Source organism: Pholcus phalangioides, unplaced genomic scaffold (assembly GCF_987345545.1).
Source record: "Pholcus phalangioides strain wild (caught in Gottingen) unplaced genomic scaffold, Ppha-v1.0 ptg000028l_1, whole genome shotgun sequence".
NCBI classification, from domain to species: Eukaryota; Metazoa; Arthropoda; class Arachnida; order Araneae; family Pholcidae; genus Pholcus; species Pholcus phalangioides.
In genome coordinates this window covers 5,301,449-5,317,814 of record NW_028301618.1, presented here as the reverse complement: position 1 = coordinate 5,317,814, position 16,366 = coordinate 5,301,449, and the positions used below count along the sequence as shown (strand labels likewise).

Sequence of the window (16,366 nt, the reverse complement as noted above, 5' to 3'; positions counted from 1 at the left end):
GAAGTCAAAATGTAATCAAAACATTTGTTTCCTTTTTTTTTTATCTCTCTAAACCGTCCCACCCGGGGGCCATTTCCTGAAGTTAAGTGAGGCTACTAATGCCTCTACTTCAGCGCCTCACGACATAGTGCGTGAAATTAGGAAGGCAGATTCATGTGTCTCCAGTGGTGTAGATGGTAGCATGCTTGCCCTGTATGCAAGAGGCCTGGGTTCGAGTCCCGGCGGAGACGTGATGACTTTTCTTTCCGAGCTCACCTCAGCATAATATCCGGAAAATAACTGTTTCCTTGATATCTCTGGCTGAGAAAGAAGGCATCCATATCTCTCTAAACCGTCCCACCCGGGGGCCATTTCCTGAAGTTAAGAGAGGCTACTAATGCCTCTACTTCAGCGCCTCACGACACAGTGCGTGAAATTAGGAAGGCAGATTCATGTGTCTCCAGTGGTGTAGTTGGCAGCATGCTTGCCCGGTATGCAAGAGGCCTGGGTTCGAGTCCCGGCGGAGACGTGATGACTTTTCTTTCCGAGCTCACCTCAGCATAATATCCGGAAAATAACTGTTTCCTTGATTTGTATCCCCTTTAGCGGCCCGGTGCGGCCGCACCCTTCGCACCTGCCTAAGTCCGGCCCTGGCTGTTTGATCCGTGGCCGACTCAACCATGGAGCTATTATCTAGTTCGATGAACAAAATACCTCCACGGACTCAATTCATCGAGTCGGCTATGCAACAGCAGTCGTCTATTTCTCGTGAGGTTATCTATTTTGAGATGCCTTCTTAACCATCCACCGAGCATGAGTTTTCTGTCGAATCGTTCTCAAAATGGCACGTCAAAAAACACAAAAAAACGTTCCAAAACTGCAGACTTCTCTAGCAAAACACTTTGCCTACCCCCCTTGCGGACAGCCGTATATAACACCACCGACAGAGTGTAGTGATAATTAAGACTGACATTCCGGTACCGCCCAGCCCGTAACACTTTTTTCCTCCTTGGTACAAAACGTTCTATTTCCTCTACGGCAGCGGTTCTCAACCGGTGCTCCGCGGAGCCTTTGGGGTTCCTTGTGCACTCTCCAGGGGGAAAAAAACAGTAAAATCCAAAAAAATAATTATAAATATTTTTAAATAGTAAAAATAAATCAGTAACTTTGATGTATAATTGAGAAATTGGCCTATGCGGGGCTCCACCATAGAATTTTTTTTTACTAAAAAGGGCTTCGCGAGTCAAAAAAAAGGTTGAGAATCGCTGCCCTACGGTATTTGCAATACGGCACATTCAAAGGCGGTAATAACCAGTCTCCTCATTGACCCCAAAAACTGGCAGAAAAGAACTTGCACTCAGAATTCTGTTCATTTATTGACTTTTCATTTCTCTTTCAGATAAAAAATACTTGGAGTTTCGGACGCACCAGTTTATATTTTTTTTGCAGTAAAAAACGAACCCTCGCTTGGAGGGAAGAAAAGGTGACACCCCTCCCCCCACCCACCGAAAGAATCCTGTTCACGCTCCTGCTCGTATTTATATGTAAAATGTTTTGTAAAAAACAGTCGGGTAAAAAATAAACATATTCCATTCCTAAATTTGAATAAAGGTGAGGGGAAATAAAAATGCCGTTTCTCTAATAAACAAAGCGGTCACTCAATTATGATGCAAACTGTGAGCTCTGCAATCCTTTCCCAGGGCAAGTGCGGATCCAAAGGGGGAGATGAATAATATTGGGGAAATTTGTCTGTCCCGTAAAATACGGGATTATCCGATTGTACCTACACAAAAAAAAGCTGTGTACACACTGGACCGATATCTATTCGCAGCTGAAGATTTATTTACATTCACGAAAGGCTGGCTGCATTTACATTGCGAGGAAAAAAAGAAAATAGCATTAAAAATCAAAAGTAAAGGACCAAATAATGACAAACTACATACATGGGGGGAGCATCGAATCAAAATGGATCAAGAAAATTATCTGATCAAGAAACTCGAAATACCAAAGCTTGACAGTCGTTTGAAAAATATAACGCGTGCGTCGGTGTAAAAGCTGCCAGAATTTATAATATTGAACAATGATTATGTATAATTCCAAGTCCATTGGCAAATGTAATAATCTGCCAATTAATTATTTGATTAACTGAACATAACCCTGGTCCAGGATGATGATTCCGAATGGCAATGTTGTTTTTGTTTGCACATCTATAGGTGTGAAAAAGGCAAACATTATACAAAACCGTGTAGTGAAACCTGACGTGAAGCTTGTTATGTGTAGTGTCACTACCTCCTATATACATAGTACATGTATATCGAGGTAGTGTTGTCATCTCTGCACCAGTTTTTTCTAACTATGAGTGAAGTGTAATGATTGACTAATTTATCGTTGTAGGCCTGTCGCTCTCTGTGGCGAGACTTTTTAATGGGGAGATCGGCTCGCATTTGCGCCTCGAATTTGGGAACCACAGGAAACCAACTTTAGCCGACCACCATTATGGCGACGGTGGGGGTTCGAACCCGTATCGTCGCGATGCGAGTCCGTCACTATGACCACTCGACCACCACAGCGGCTTGGCGTTCGAACTGTAGGACTAACCGAAAGGAGGAAGTTCTGCTTGCCCGGTCACGCATAGGACACAGTCATCTCACGCAGTCATATCTATTATTACGAGAGAGTCAACCGGAGTACCCTCATTGTGATAGTCCATTGCTCATGCTTTTACTCGTTCACATCATCGTCATCATTTTACGACCGCTTTTGGTCAGAGTCATTTCTCACTTCGTGACTTTTATCTGACATTGGTCTACACGACAAATTATAGTTTTTATTATTTATGTGTACTTTTTTTACGTTTCACACATACTTTCACCTTTTCACATGACAAGAACAAGTCTTGTCTTACTTGTGTAAGATCATCTGTTTTGGCGTAGCTTGATCTAATTGGTTCTTGCGGCAATAAAATCAAAATCTGATCCAATCCAAAAATATATCATTTGACATGAACTTCATTTTTTTTAAGGCTGTATTTTTATTTCTTTTTCACTCATGAGAAAAATAAACAATAAATGAAATGCTGCGAATATTTTTTCAATGCTTTTTATTCACACGTCATTAGTTGACGTACTTTCGGATTCCTTTTTAGTGTTACAATCACTGATGAAGGTGAGGATCATTTGCAGACGCATACCCCACGATAACATCCCGTTTCTTTTTTGTTAAATCTTTTGCATACCACATCATTACACGTTTTACAGTAGTCATCCCATTGCTTTTTGTAGTCGCTGTAGTCAGCAAAACCTAAGCGCGAATTCGAAAAAGAAAGACTATGAAAATGATGCATAATAATTATGGAATAATATTTATTCATGTAATCAATGCAATTACAAGATTGAATGATGTTCCTGCATTCATCACTATTGAGAGGTATTACGGGACAATTACTATCATTTTTTGTTATTTCAAGCTATCAATTCAGTATGGAAGGGCCTGTGAAGATTCCAGATAAGGGGGCTCTGTTCAAGGATGTGGGAGCCATGCTGCAAGTAGTAAACTGAATGGTTCTGTAGAGATTCCTGACACTTTCGCAAGATAGCAGCTCTGTATATGCAAATTAGAGAGGGGGTACGAATTTATGACTGGGGACGGATACCGTGCACTTTCCCCTTAAATATGATTCGATAAAAAGTCAACGTTAATCGATTGAATGTATGACACTTACTGACGGTTACCAGCATTGCCAACACGAACAAAGTCAGGAAGAAGATCAGCTTCATTCTTTTCGATTCTTCTAAAAATGGAAAATATAGCTAGAGAAATAAATATTCTTTATGTACTATATAACTTTCTCAACTGTGTTATATATAAACTTTCGGAAAAGTTTTCTTTGAAAAAGGTTTTACTCGTGATACAGTACCATGTTCGTGTGTATCATTGAAATTTATTTTAGTACCTACATATAAAATGGATTTTGTGTGTGTTTGTTTTCTCTACACAAATCTACAATTTTAGATCTATCATCGCCAAATTTCGGTATATATACCGAACGGGACCGACAGGCCACTTTAAAAGTTCGTCATTGCTGGCAAATGAACGAAATGAGCAAAAAATGTAGGACACCAATGCTTCTTGAGCCTCAACAATTACTTATGGAAAGTTAACTTTGGTTGCCGGGGTTCCCTAACAATGCGTTTCAGACATGCATAATTGTATACGCCTTAACAATGATTTGTAATTTTTTCAATCCTCCCAGCAATTGTAGAAAACCCGGGCAGGGCCGGATATTATAAGAAAATTAAATGCATTTATTTAAAAACTGATTTAGGCTTGTTTGAATAAATATCATGTGACGAGTGTGTAAGATAAAGTAATTTATTAATCAGAACTGAACTTACCAAGAAGGCGAGAAACTTCTTTTTGAGAGAAGATTCTTTCTTTGAGACTGGAAAATGTTGAATAATTGAATTCCATCACATCGTTTACTTTTTATAGAGAAGAAATGAATGGAAAAAAAAAAGACAAATAAATTAAAGGGCATTCTTCTATTTCTCGGAATTGCGAGAAGAAATTCCACGTTAATGATCTATTATTTAGAATGAAATTGAAGGTTACAATCGATGTTTCGCAGTAACTATTGTCTATTATTTTAGAAGAATGGGGGTGGAGGGAGATCCGCCTTGAATCGCGTACGGTGATATCTCGGCTAACGAACGACTCGGCTTACGAATTGTTCTGCTGCGAACGTTTCAGTTGATATGGAGTCACCCTTAGGATGAGGTGTACGACAGGTGCCGTTGCGCTCACGGTAATTGAAGTGAGGAAATATATATAATTACGAAATTACCCAATTAACCTTTCTTTTTAATCAAAAAAATCGCGGAGGATCACAAAAATAGGTGTTTGCTCCAACGCATTTTTGTTTTCAGTCGTGGGCCAAAAAGCAAATCAAACAAGGCCCCTCCCCCGTACGAATAATTGAAGGCTTTTATTATTTTTGGAACATTGTTTCATTCATTAATTCGTGAGCAGAATTTTTGCACAATCGGGCGCGATTAATTTACTGTACATCCGAGTCTATTTTTCCAGACACATCCCTATTTGTTTTTATGTAAAATGTTTAAGCAATGCGAAAAATCAATTGAAAAAAAAAAGACCTATAATTTTACTTGAATGTTTTCAGTGCACAAGTTCTTTCGGTGCAAGACTCATCGCATAGAACTGCCGCAGTGTGTTGGTCGGGTGTGATCATAGTGATGGCATTGAATCAGGAGGGCCCCAAGCTCGAACCCTGTTAATGTCACGGTTGTAGTCGGCCGAAATTGGTTTTCTCTGGTTCCCATCTTCGACGCTGCTGTCACGTGACACGTCCGCGACCAATCAAAACTGGATTTTGGGTCGAAACTGGGAAGGTCGGGGAAAACGAGTTGAAAAACGAAAAACTTGTCGAAAACGAGGCTTTTTCCCTGAGTTACTCGGGGTAGATAGACGGTCGCTGTGGCTGAAGTTGGTTTTCTGCGGTTCCCAACTTCAAGGCGCAAATGCGAGCCGATCTCCCCGTTGAAAACTCTCGCCACTGAGAACAACAGACCTACAACGGTATAAATTTTCACTGATTGCATTTCATACATAAGGTCCGTTTATAGTATACGCACTATTGTGGTAGCATTGGGAGTTCTTACACGCGTTTGACAACATTTTTCCCTCCCAGGGAAAGAGAGTAAAAAAAAGAGGAAATACAGTAAATCCTCGATAAGTCATCACCTCATGTTATCGAAAAATTATGATGGCTTAAGCGGAGTAACGACTTATTGTGAAAATCGTACTATATTTTTTCCTGTCTTAAAAAAATTCCTGTGACCTAGCGATGCTAACCCTGCAAACCATTTTTTAATTCGGTTATTTTTCCAGTTTTTATTCATTTTTACGGACTTTTTGCCCACCCTGTACTTTAATCCCGGTGACGTTTGCAGCTTGGAAACTTTGAATCGGTGATAATTTGTAATCATTTTTGGTTGCCGGTACAAGAGAACAGTCACTACCAGTAGCAAACGAGTGGCGTGGTGGTAAGATGCTCGTCTACCTGTGAAGGTTGCTGTCACGGTCCCGGGTTTGAACACGAGGGAGGATGTAGGTAAGATATTTTCCCCTAACGAATTCGAGGCGACCACCGATAGACGGTGCCTTCATTTATAATCCATCTCGGGGTGTAATGTGATAGGCCTCCTCGTGGTGCACCCTGGGTAACGCCAAATCTATCACACGTCATTGTCTTCGAATTTCTGTGCTCATAGCCTTCACTTTCAATAGCCCCGATTACATGTTTATTTCTACACATCTTACAGTACTTGTCTTGAGTCTAGTTTTGTCCTGTTCTTGTCTTTTATGTACAACCCCTCATTGTGGGCCCCGCTCAGGCGGGGAGACGTCCTCCCAGATGGGGCATTGCTTCTAGCGTATGCCCTATCTGGGACGCTGTCTACCTGCATGTTTGCCGTGCGCGGACACCCGTAAGGCTGGAGATGGGGATCCTAGTTAGCCTGATGCGCTAGCTTTGGCCTCGGATTCAGCCGAAACAGGAGGCTTGGATTAGCCCCGTCCAAATAAATCGGCTGTGGTCGCCTCGGTGGCTGAAGGGGTTAAACTACTGGGCAGGTAGAGGGGCCGGGCCTGCCGGACGTCGTTGAGGTTTGTTGGTGCTGCTTCATGACGATCTTGGATCTGGAACGCGTCTGCTCGCATGTTTAGGTAGTGTATAACTCTCACCTAACCTGACGTTGCTACTGGCCTTCATTGGTTACGTGTGCGCGTCCCCTCGTAGGGCTCCATGGTGGGCGGGAGTGGAACAATACCCATTTAAACATGGGAAAAAAAAATCAAAATGCACCAAAACGTCAAAGAACTGCTTCGAATCAAACACATGTCACAGTAACTGCTTCTTCAAATTCAACAACTGTCTCATTTTTCTTTCTGCACTCTTCTGATATCGAGAAACAGCTGGCCAAAGTATCACCATTTCTAATAGATAAAGCTATCTATGCCACAGTAGGTACTTTAAAATCAGTGAAGGCTCTTCGTTCAGGAGACCTGCTGATTGAAACTAACACACCCAAACAAGCTGAACTTATTCAAAAGCTTACATCTCTCGGAGACATTCAATAACAGTCAAAATCCATCCCACGCTGAATTATTCACGTGACGTCATTTCAGATCCTAACTTGATTAACATGGATGAAGAACAACTCGCCCAGGAGCTGGCGTCTCAAGGCGTAACATCAGCCAAACATATTATGAGCCGCAAAGATGGCAATCCAGCTCCAACACGTAATGTATTTAATTCTCACATTCTCATCACTAACATTATCAAAATTGGTTATTATAACCTCAAAATGCGGCCATACATACCAAACCCTGTTCGATGCTTCAACTGCCAAAAATACGGTCACTCACGAACGGCGTGCCGTAGTCAACCCACCTGCGCAAAATGCGGTGAGAAGGACCACATTTCGGACAACCGCACTAATTCACCATTCAAGTGCGTCGATTACGTGGCGACCACCCCGCATTTGACAGAAAGTGCCCGAAATGGAATGAAGAAAAAGAGATCCAGAAGATCAAGGTCCTTAATAACATCTCATACATGGAAGCGCGCCTTCGTATAACCTCTAACCAGCTCCAATAGTTGGAAGATCATACTCTAATATGATAACAAACCCATCGTCAGCTAATAAGACTAACAATGTCACCAAAGTATCTGCAACAACTAAGACCGAACCCATAGCTGATACATCCACGCAAACATCATCTAACCAACGGTGCAATAGTTGTGGCTGCTGTTGCTCCGCTAGATTCCGGAGGGAGTGCACTACCTCCGAAGAAGAAGCGGGAAAGGCAACGCGAACACATTCAAAATTTCTACAGGTACTAAACCTAAAACTGTTTCTGGAAATAAAGCAAAAAAGAAACATTCAAAAACCGGATATTCACGAAAAGCAATACAGAGAGCGCTGAAATATCCATCCATGAAGAATGTGTCACTAATTGGTGACAAATCAATTGGTGACATGGAGCTTGACAATAGATCCGATTCCGGTACTACTCGCCGTAAACTAGACCGGAATAAATTCAAAGACCTTGAACCGTCCACTTCTACTTAATTCTTTAATTTATGGCCAACATAATCCAATGGAACATTCGTGATCTTAGATCCAATTACGAAGATCTCAAGGATTTGAACAATCGATATCATCCTGTTTGCGTGGCACTCCAGGAAACTTTTACGAAGCCCTCGGAGACATGGAACATCAGGCGACATTCCCTGTTCCGTATCGATTACGATGACGGGAGTAGAGCTTGCCGCGGTGTTGCTCTGCTGGTTCCACATCACGTGTCGTCGCGCGTTCTAACGCTGCGCACGAACCTGCTAGCAATCGCGGTGGAAATCTCTACAGGCCTAAGAATTACCATCTGTTCCATTTATTTGCCACCAAATGACACCATCTTACAGAGAGATCTAGAAGATCTGATTGATCAATTACCACCACCATTTTTTCGTCTTAGAGACTTCAATGCTCATAACATGATATGGGGTTCTAACAGCAACACCCCTCGTGGGGAAATGGTTGAACGTCTGTTAGACGACATGGACCTTACCATCATGAATGATGGCAGTTTCACTCATTTCCATTCTCCAAACAATAGTTTCACTGCAATAGATTTATCGTTATGTTCACCTTCACTCTTGCCCAACTGGTTCTGGTCGGTTGATCCGGACCTACACGAGAGCAATCATTTTCCTCTAGTGGTTAAGTGCCTTGATCGATGCCATAGCATACCTGAGGGATCTCCTCTGTGGAAGCTTGTGGCCGCCCGATGGGCCGATTTCTCGGTCAAGGCAGAAATCACGGAGGATATGGTCTCGCAACCCGACGTCGACCACTGTCACTGTGTCAGGGCCGTCTCTATTCTACCGGGCCTGCTTGTGCGTTTCGATGACGTCACACAAAGAGGCCGATGGTCGGAGCATCGTCTGCGCGCTATCCCTGAACCTTATGCTTTGCTTACACTTTTCCGTAATATTAACTATAAAATTTGTCATTCCGTTTTTTAACTTAATTTTTTTCATGTTTTTTCTTCATTTAAATAAAGCATTTCAGCAAAAATAAACACACACTTTTTGGAAAATTAAATAGTTTATTAACGTAAAGAATAGTGTATTTCCCATGAATTAAAAACAAACACCTCATAACAGTGAATTTATGATCTCGAATATATTTTGATCAAAAATCCCATACACACACAAATACTTATTTCTTTTTCATATAGCCTGCGCATGTATTTTCAATCATAATCACACTTCATTTGCCAATGAATACAACACGATATTAAGAGTAATCATAAATTTATGAAACATGGTCCATAGGTGGTTTGTATTATGGGAAATACATTCAAACTATATATTCTGAATTTGAAATGGGTGAAAAAAAAGCATATTGCCCACTTTCACAGATATGTACACAAATTATTTACAGTGAAATAAATATTTCATTACCACTTTTACACACAACACTTCATTTACAATAATATAAATATTTTATTCTCACTTTCATACAGTCGAAAACTCTGTTACAACATTCATTTTGCATAGAGAAGCAGTGCATTAAAAAATGAATTGCCTATTCAAACAAATGACAAAAATCTACTTGGAAAAATTCCTGGGCGTTGTTAGAAAATTTAACTCTGACAAATTTATATTCGGAACATAATCTCTTGAATGCTCTAATGTGTCCCGTACAGGAATTGTCAATTAAAGAAATGCATCTCTTGAGTAAAAGAACTTTCAAAAAATGCATTTCATGTTTTCCCGCTTTTTTTTTTATGTGATAAGCTCAATATCAACTTGGTGTGATGGAGCAATTCTGTACAGGATCATTATGCAAAAATAGTGAGAGCAAAAGCAGTGGCCTCAAAGCTAAAGGTGCTCGAGCACCCACTGAATTGATTCAGCAATCAAAATGCTTACCTAAAGTTGAAAACGAGCACCCACAAGTTCCAAACACTTGCGACACCCTCTGAGCAAAAGAGTTGAAAATGTGTCGTATCAGAGGACGTTACATGCTAGGGTTCATTAACATTATCTGTAGGAATTACCCGAGATAGCAGTCATTTTATCTCAGATGCCGTTATAATTGAAGATGGAACGTATATTCGGCCCTTTTGCCAAATATTTGGTTCGGCTAAATACCCGTGTGCATAAACCAATTTTAAAAAAATCATATTAATTGGAATTTCTCCAATAAATTCAAATTTATTGATTATACACTGCTGGCCACCGTAAATGCAACACCCTGAAGGAAGCATGCAAATAATATGAAATTTACAACATGCATTAGCGGAGGTGAGATATGCAAATGATTAGAATTTCAGCGCAGACGCACATCACGCGCGCCTGTGGCGCCACATCAAAGCGCTATTTAAGGCTTGGAGATTTCGACGATTTGAAGAAAGGAAATTGTGTTTTTCTTGTGGTTTTTTCAAGAAAACGATCATCTTTTGATCAAGTATCCGAGTTCGACAGAGGAAGGATAGTGGCCTACCGAGATTGTGGATTATCTTTCAGGGAAATCGGTAGTCGTGTTGGACGAAACCAAACAACTGTAATGCGGATATGTGATCGTTGGATGCAGGAGGGTACGACGGACCGACGTGTTCGATCGCATCCACCTCAGTGCACCACTTCACGTGATGACAGGCGTATTGTGCGTATGGCAGTGACGGATCGCTCAGCCACATCACGAACCATCCAGTGTCTGCGCGTACCATTCGACGCCGTTTACAGCAGAGTGGTCTGTCCGCAAGACGTCCATTGCTTCGTCTACCCTTGACGCAGAACCACAGACGTCTCCGCCGCCAATGGTGCGATGAAAGAAGGATATGGACGGCACAATGGAATGAAATTGTCTTTACTGACGAGTCACGCTTCTGTCTGCAACACCACGATGGTCGGATTCGCGTCTGGAGACACCGTGGAGAGAGGATGCTGAACAGCTGCGTAATGCACCGCCACACTGGTCCTGCACCGGGTATCACTCTCGCACTCCTCTAGTACGCATTGCCGGTACTTTAAAAAGCCAGCGCTACATCTCCGAGGTGTTGGAGCCAGTTGTCCTTCCTTACCTTCAGGGCTTGCCCACAGCCATATTTCAACAGGATAATGCGCGACCACACGTGGCACGCATTGTCCAAAGGTTCTTCGTCAATCGCCAGATTGAATTGCTTCCCTGGCCAGCTCGCTCTCCAAATCTTTCGCCGATAGAAAACATGTGGTCCATGGTTGCTCAACGATTGACCCAGATTACATCCCCAGCTGCCACACCAGATCAACTTTGGCAACGCGTGGAAGCTGCTTGGTCTGCTGTACCCCAAGAACACATCCAAAGTCTCTTTGCCAAGAATCACTACTCTGGCTACTGATTTTGGCAGGAACCACACTTCACAGAAGTCTATAAATTTAATCATTTGATGCTTGGTCAACATGTTATCTACAAAATAAATATTGCTGCGATATCTCTTGTCTTTCTTGGTGTTGCAATTTGGGTGGCCAGCAGTGTATTTTACTGTGCTGTGTTTATTTCTTCCTGTGAAAGATGTTATGTCACTGAATATCTAGGACAAGATAAGGGAAACACGAAACTCAAAATAGAATCCTACTGTATTAAGGTATAAGTGAGCATGACTTACACAAGTTCACTAACTCAAGGATGTATCAAGACATGATACATAAGGAGCTACTGAAAGAGGCAAAAGGAGCAAAGAACATCTAAAGAGGAAAAATAAGTCGGAAATTTTATGATGCATTATTAGCAGAGAATAAATAATTCTTGACGTTTTCTTAATTAGATGTAAAATTGTAACAAGTTTTGAAAAAAATATTTCTTCTGTAAGTAATAAATTTAATATTAAATTTAATTTCTATCATTTGAGATTACCAATAACTTTACTATCAATTAAGAACACTAATTTCATTTACAATTGTAATGAATTTAAGGAAAATTGATATTCATTCGATGAATGTTTGGTTATTTGGCCAAATTGCTATTCGTCCCATCCCTAGTTAGAACAGAGGTTGTTATTGTGTTATTGGAGTTCCGCTGTAAACATATATATACAGGCCTACACAATATGTATGAACATACAATATGCAATTTAAAAAAAGTCTGTTAGACTATTTGGGGTTATATAAACCAAGTTATTTACATCCAAAATTCATTCAAGCTGTAAATATCCTTAATTTTTTTTAAATCAGTGATCTTTGACACTGATTGCAGAATATGTGAATAGGCCAATACATAATTACGTATTCGAAATTGATAATGCTGATATTTTTTGTTTACTACTCTCATTTTTTGTTAGCAAATCATTTTTGGCTTTACAATAGTTGTTTAGCAGAATGTTAGAAATAACGGACAAACATTTCGTTACTAAAACATCCGAAGAAATGCCACATGTTGATGGAAATTTCATTTCTGATAATGATTTTGTCCATTGCTATTTTGTAACAATGGCTTTTAAACTTGTTTATCTCAAAAACTTACCTTCATAGCTCTCTGATACCAAAACTTGAAAAACAACAGGAAATGCCGTGTACCTGGGTGTGCGGCTAATTATAAATCACAGACTAATTACACCCCTGCTTTCCTGTTTCCAAAAGATGTAGATAAGCGAAAGCAATGGATTGCAGCAATCAACAGAAAAGACTTTGCTCCGGGTTCATCTGCTGTTGTATGTGTAAATCATTTTGATAAACTTTTTATTGTCAGTGAGGACAAGATTCCGCAAGAAGACGGATCTGTGATCACTGTACCACGGAAAAAAAATAACACTGGAAGATGACGCATATCCGACTAATCAACCAGCATATCTATCGAAGACCATTGCGAAAGAGAGGCAGCACTCGAAGAGCAAAAAAATGAGAATGCCTTTTTGAAGTGGTGTGAAGAGTGGTTTTGTCCTTGGAAAAGAACCTAAGCTAGATAGATGGGCAGCAAACAATGCCGATACAGTTGTGAAACAATCCTGTGGGCTGCACGCTTTTATTTCAGCTATCCAGCTGCATATGCCATGCTGACGCTTCCTCATCAGTCATATTTGAGACGTTTAACATCATCTCTTAATTTCAGTGGTGAAAGCTGCACTCAAAATTCATGTCGCTAAGTGATCAAGGAGGTCAGTGAAGTGGCCTACACAATTCACTTTGGATGTACACTGCTCAAAACAAGTAGGGGGAGCAAGCAAAAAAGTGAAGAAAACCGTGCGAGACAGCCACGTATTGGCATACAATGGATAGTACACGCGTACCAATGCGCAATACAGAAAAAAGACGTAAAAAAATTTGGAATTAAGCTTTAATTCTTTGGAAAAAACATGAAAAGATGATTTAGGGCAACAATTTGGTTACATGTAAACGATAAAAAAAAGCACTGTTTAGACATGATGCATGAGTTTTAATAGGGCGTGTGGTCTCCTCGAACAGCTAAGACTGCTGCACACCTGTTTGCCATGGATGCGATGAGGTTATCGATCAGACTTTGGGGAATACTGTTCCACTCCTCAAGAAGCGCAATCTGCAAGTCTCGGACAGTAACATGCGGCCTTGGTCGCGCAGCAATGCATCGTCCAAGTTTGGGACATGCTCGATTGGATTCAGGTCAGGAGATCACGCTGGCCATTCCATACGCTGTATTGTTTCAGCTTCAAGCACGTTCTCCACCAGACGAGCTCTATGCGGTCGGGCATTATCATCCTGGAAAACAAAGGAATCTCCAATGGCTCCAGCGGAAGGGATGGCATGAGGTCGCAGTATCTCGTCCGCATACCTTCGGGCCGTCAAAGTTCCATTCCGAATGATATGCAGGTCCGTACGTCCGCCTATGCTGATTCCACCCCATACCGTCCAACCAGCTCGTCTGTATCGTGACCTTTCACGAACGAATGCGGGGTTATTTCGAGTGCCCCTGTCCCTCCATACCAGAACACGTCGGGTGTCACACTCCAGACTGAATCGGGACTCGTCTGTAAACAGCACTTGGCTCCAATCATGTTGCTCCTAATCTCGATGTTCAGCAGCCCATCTTCTTCCGGCCGCACGGTGGCGTGGGGTCAACGGAATGCAGACCATTGGCCTACGTGCATAGAGCCCTCCCTCATGAAGTCGATTACGTACTGTTTGGATGGACACCCTTCGTCCTGTTGCCAAGAGCAACCGTCTTTGCAGCTGCGTAGCATTCTCTGTTCTGTTTCGACGGGCTGTTAACCGTACATACCGGTCATCAGTTGCTGTAGTGGCGCGTGGCCGACCTTGCCCTGGTCGACGTCTAACATTTCCTGTTTCTTGGAATCGATTCCACAGCCTTGCAACAACACTTCTGGCGACTCCAACAGCGTCCGCGACACTACGTTGTGTTTGCCCGGATTCCAGTCAGCCTATAACACGCCATGCCATGGATTCCGGTAAATCACGTTGTTGAGACATCCTCAAGTCACCTTGTCTCAAAAAAAAAAATACTGCGCAATCGAATTTCACAGTTACGGCAGTAAAACAGACGTTTCTGCCCTTATCTCCTTTTTCTGGTTTTTGACGTCATGAACTTTGATTTGCATATGAAGTTTTCTTCTTCCGTTTCCTGCTAGGCTTTAAATTATGGATGATTCATTTTATGTTACTTATCGGTATACATCTTTGCGTAATTTTGTTAAAACCATGTGCTCTCCTAATTGTTTTGAGCAGTGTAGTTTTGACTGCATGGACATCTGAAATATAAAAGAATATACGTTAGAGCAAAATGTAATGAGATCTGATTGATGATTGCGTTCAAAAAATTTAATATATAATTAAAAAATTTTTTAAGAAGTCATGTATACCTCCATTTTTCCGAGTGTGTATCCTAATGTAAAGAAAATTTTTGGGAAAATAATTAGAGAAATTTAAAAAATTATTTAGTGAAATAATTGACGGATGAATGGAGGCATGTAACAAACCCATTGCTTTTATGAAAACTGTTTTTGTTGATTTTTTAAATGCATTAATACTTGCTGGGGTGAAAAATGACCCCCACAATGACAGCAATTTAACACAGAGTTTTCACAACTCCAGTTAAGGGTTAAACAAAAATTTTGGCTATTAAAATATTACAACCAGAAATGAAAGAAATTCGATTTTAAAAAAATGCATTTGAAGAAATAAAAATTGGAAATAAAAAATATGTGAATGTTTGGATCGAAGTCATATTATAATACAAATGCTGAACATAGGCTTACCTTGAAATTTCAAAGTAATCACGGAAATAAATGGGAAGAACCACCGAAGAATTGCAGAAATTAATTTAAAATCATTAAAACATTTACACAGCGAAATTCAAAATATACGATCTTCGCAAAACAAAAAATTCCCAATCTGAAAGAAGAAAGCAACGCGAACATGTCGGCCTCAATCGATGACTCATAACTCGGGTTGGCAACACACAAGCGGGCCCGGTAGAATAGAGACGGCCCTGACTGTGTCGACCTTGTGGCCAGTTGTATGATGTCTGCAGCAAATGAAACAATTCCGAAAATCTCCTAGAAACTTTCCGAAATTTCCTAAATCTTGGTGGAACCACGAATGTTATGTCACTATTAAAGCTCAAAAGAAAGCATGGAGTAGGTTCCGGCGGTATCCTACCCATGACCACAAGTTGGCACTTTTAAAAGCAAAGGCGATAGCGAGAAGAACCAGGCGCCAGGCGCAACGTGAGTCCTGGCAAAAGTTTACCGCAGGAATCAATTCATCAACTTCAGCTAAAATCATTTGGGACCGGATCCGAAAAATCAGTGGTCATAATCAGTCTCATCCTATCGCCATTTTAAATACCACTAGCATCAGCGATGCAAGAGATATTGCGGACACCATCGCCGCCCATTTCGCCGCTGTCTCCAGTGATGCGAATTATCCTCCATCGTTTCATCGCATTAAATCATCAGCCGAACGCAATTCCTACACCGGAGGGGTACAATTCATTGTTCACCCTTCATGAACTAACGACGGCCTTGCAGCGAAGTCCTGACTCAGCTGTAGGGCCCGATGCCATCCATTCATTACTCCATGATTCGGCATCTCTCACCAGAATCACTCTCACATTTACTCATATTATTTAATCGGATCTGGGTCAGTCATTCACTTCCTGACACCTGCCGCGCAGGCATAGTTCTTGCATTCCCGAAGCCTGGCAAAATCCTCAGCAACCTAATAGTTACAGACCTATTGCTTTGACCAGTTGTCTATGTAAGATCCTGGAACGGATGGTCAACTATTCGTAAAGAGGGAGCATATGATAGCCATATTTTTCGATATAGA

The 16,366-nt window shown here is 41.2% G+C and overlaps 1 long non-coding RNA gene across 3 annotated transcripts; it reads right to left on the bottom strand.

Annotated features, from left to right (window-relative positions):
* Positions 1-3,070: 3,070 nt before the first annotated feature.
* Positions 3,071-4,469, bottom strand: LOC149067811 (uncharacterized). Of its 3 annotated transcripts, none has more exons than XR_016195286.1 (3): positions 4,374-4,469; positions 3,701-3,788; positions 3,071-3,279 (listed from the first exon to the last, which is right to left on the bottom strand). It is a non-coding gene; the product is annotated as an uncharacterized LOC149067811 (long non-coding RNA). The 3 variants fall into 3 exon arrangements; XR_016195284.1 differs by having other exon boundaries at positions 3,701-3,769; XR_016195285.1 differs by having other exon boundaries at positions 3,701-3,766.
* Between the last annotated feature and the right edge of the window lie 11,897 nt (positions 4,470-16,366).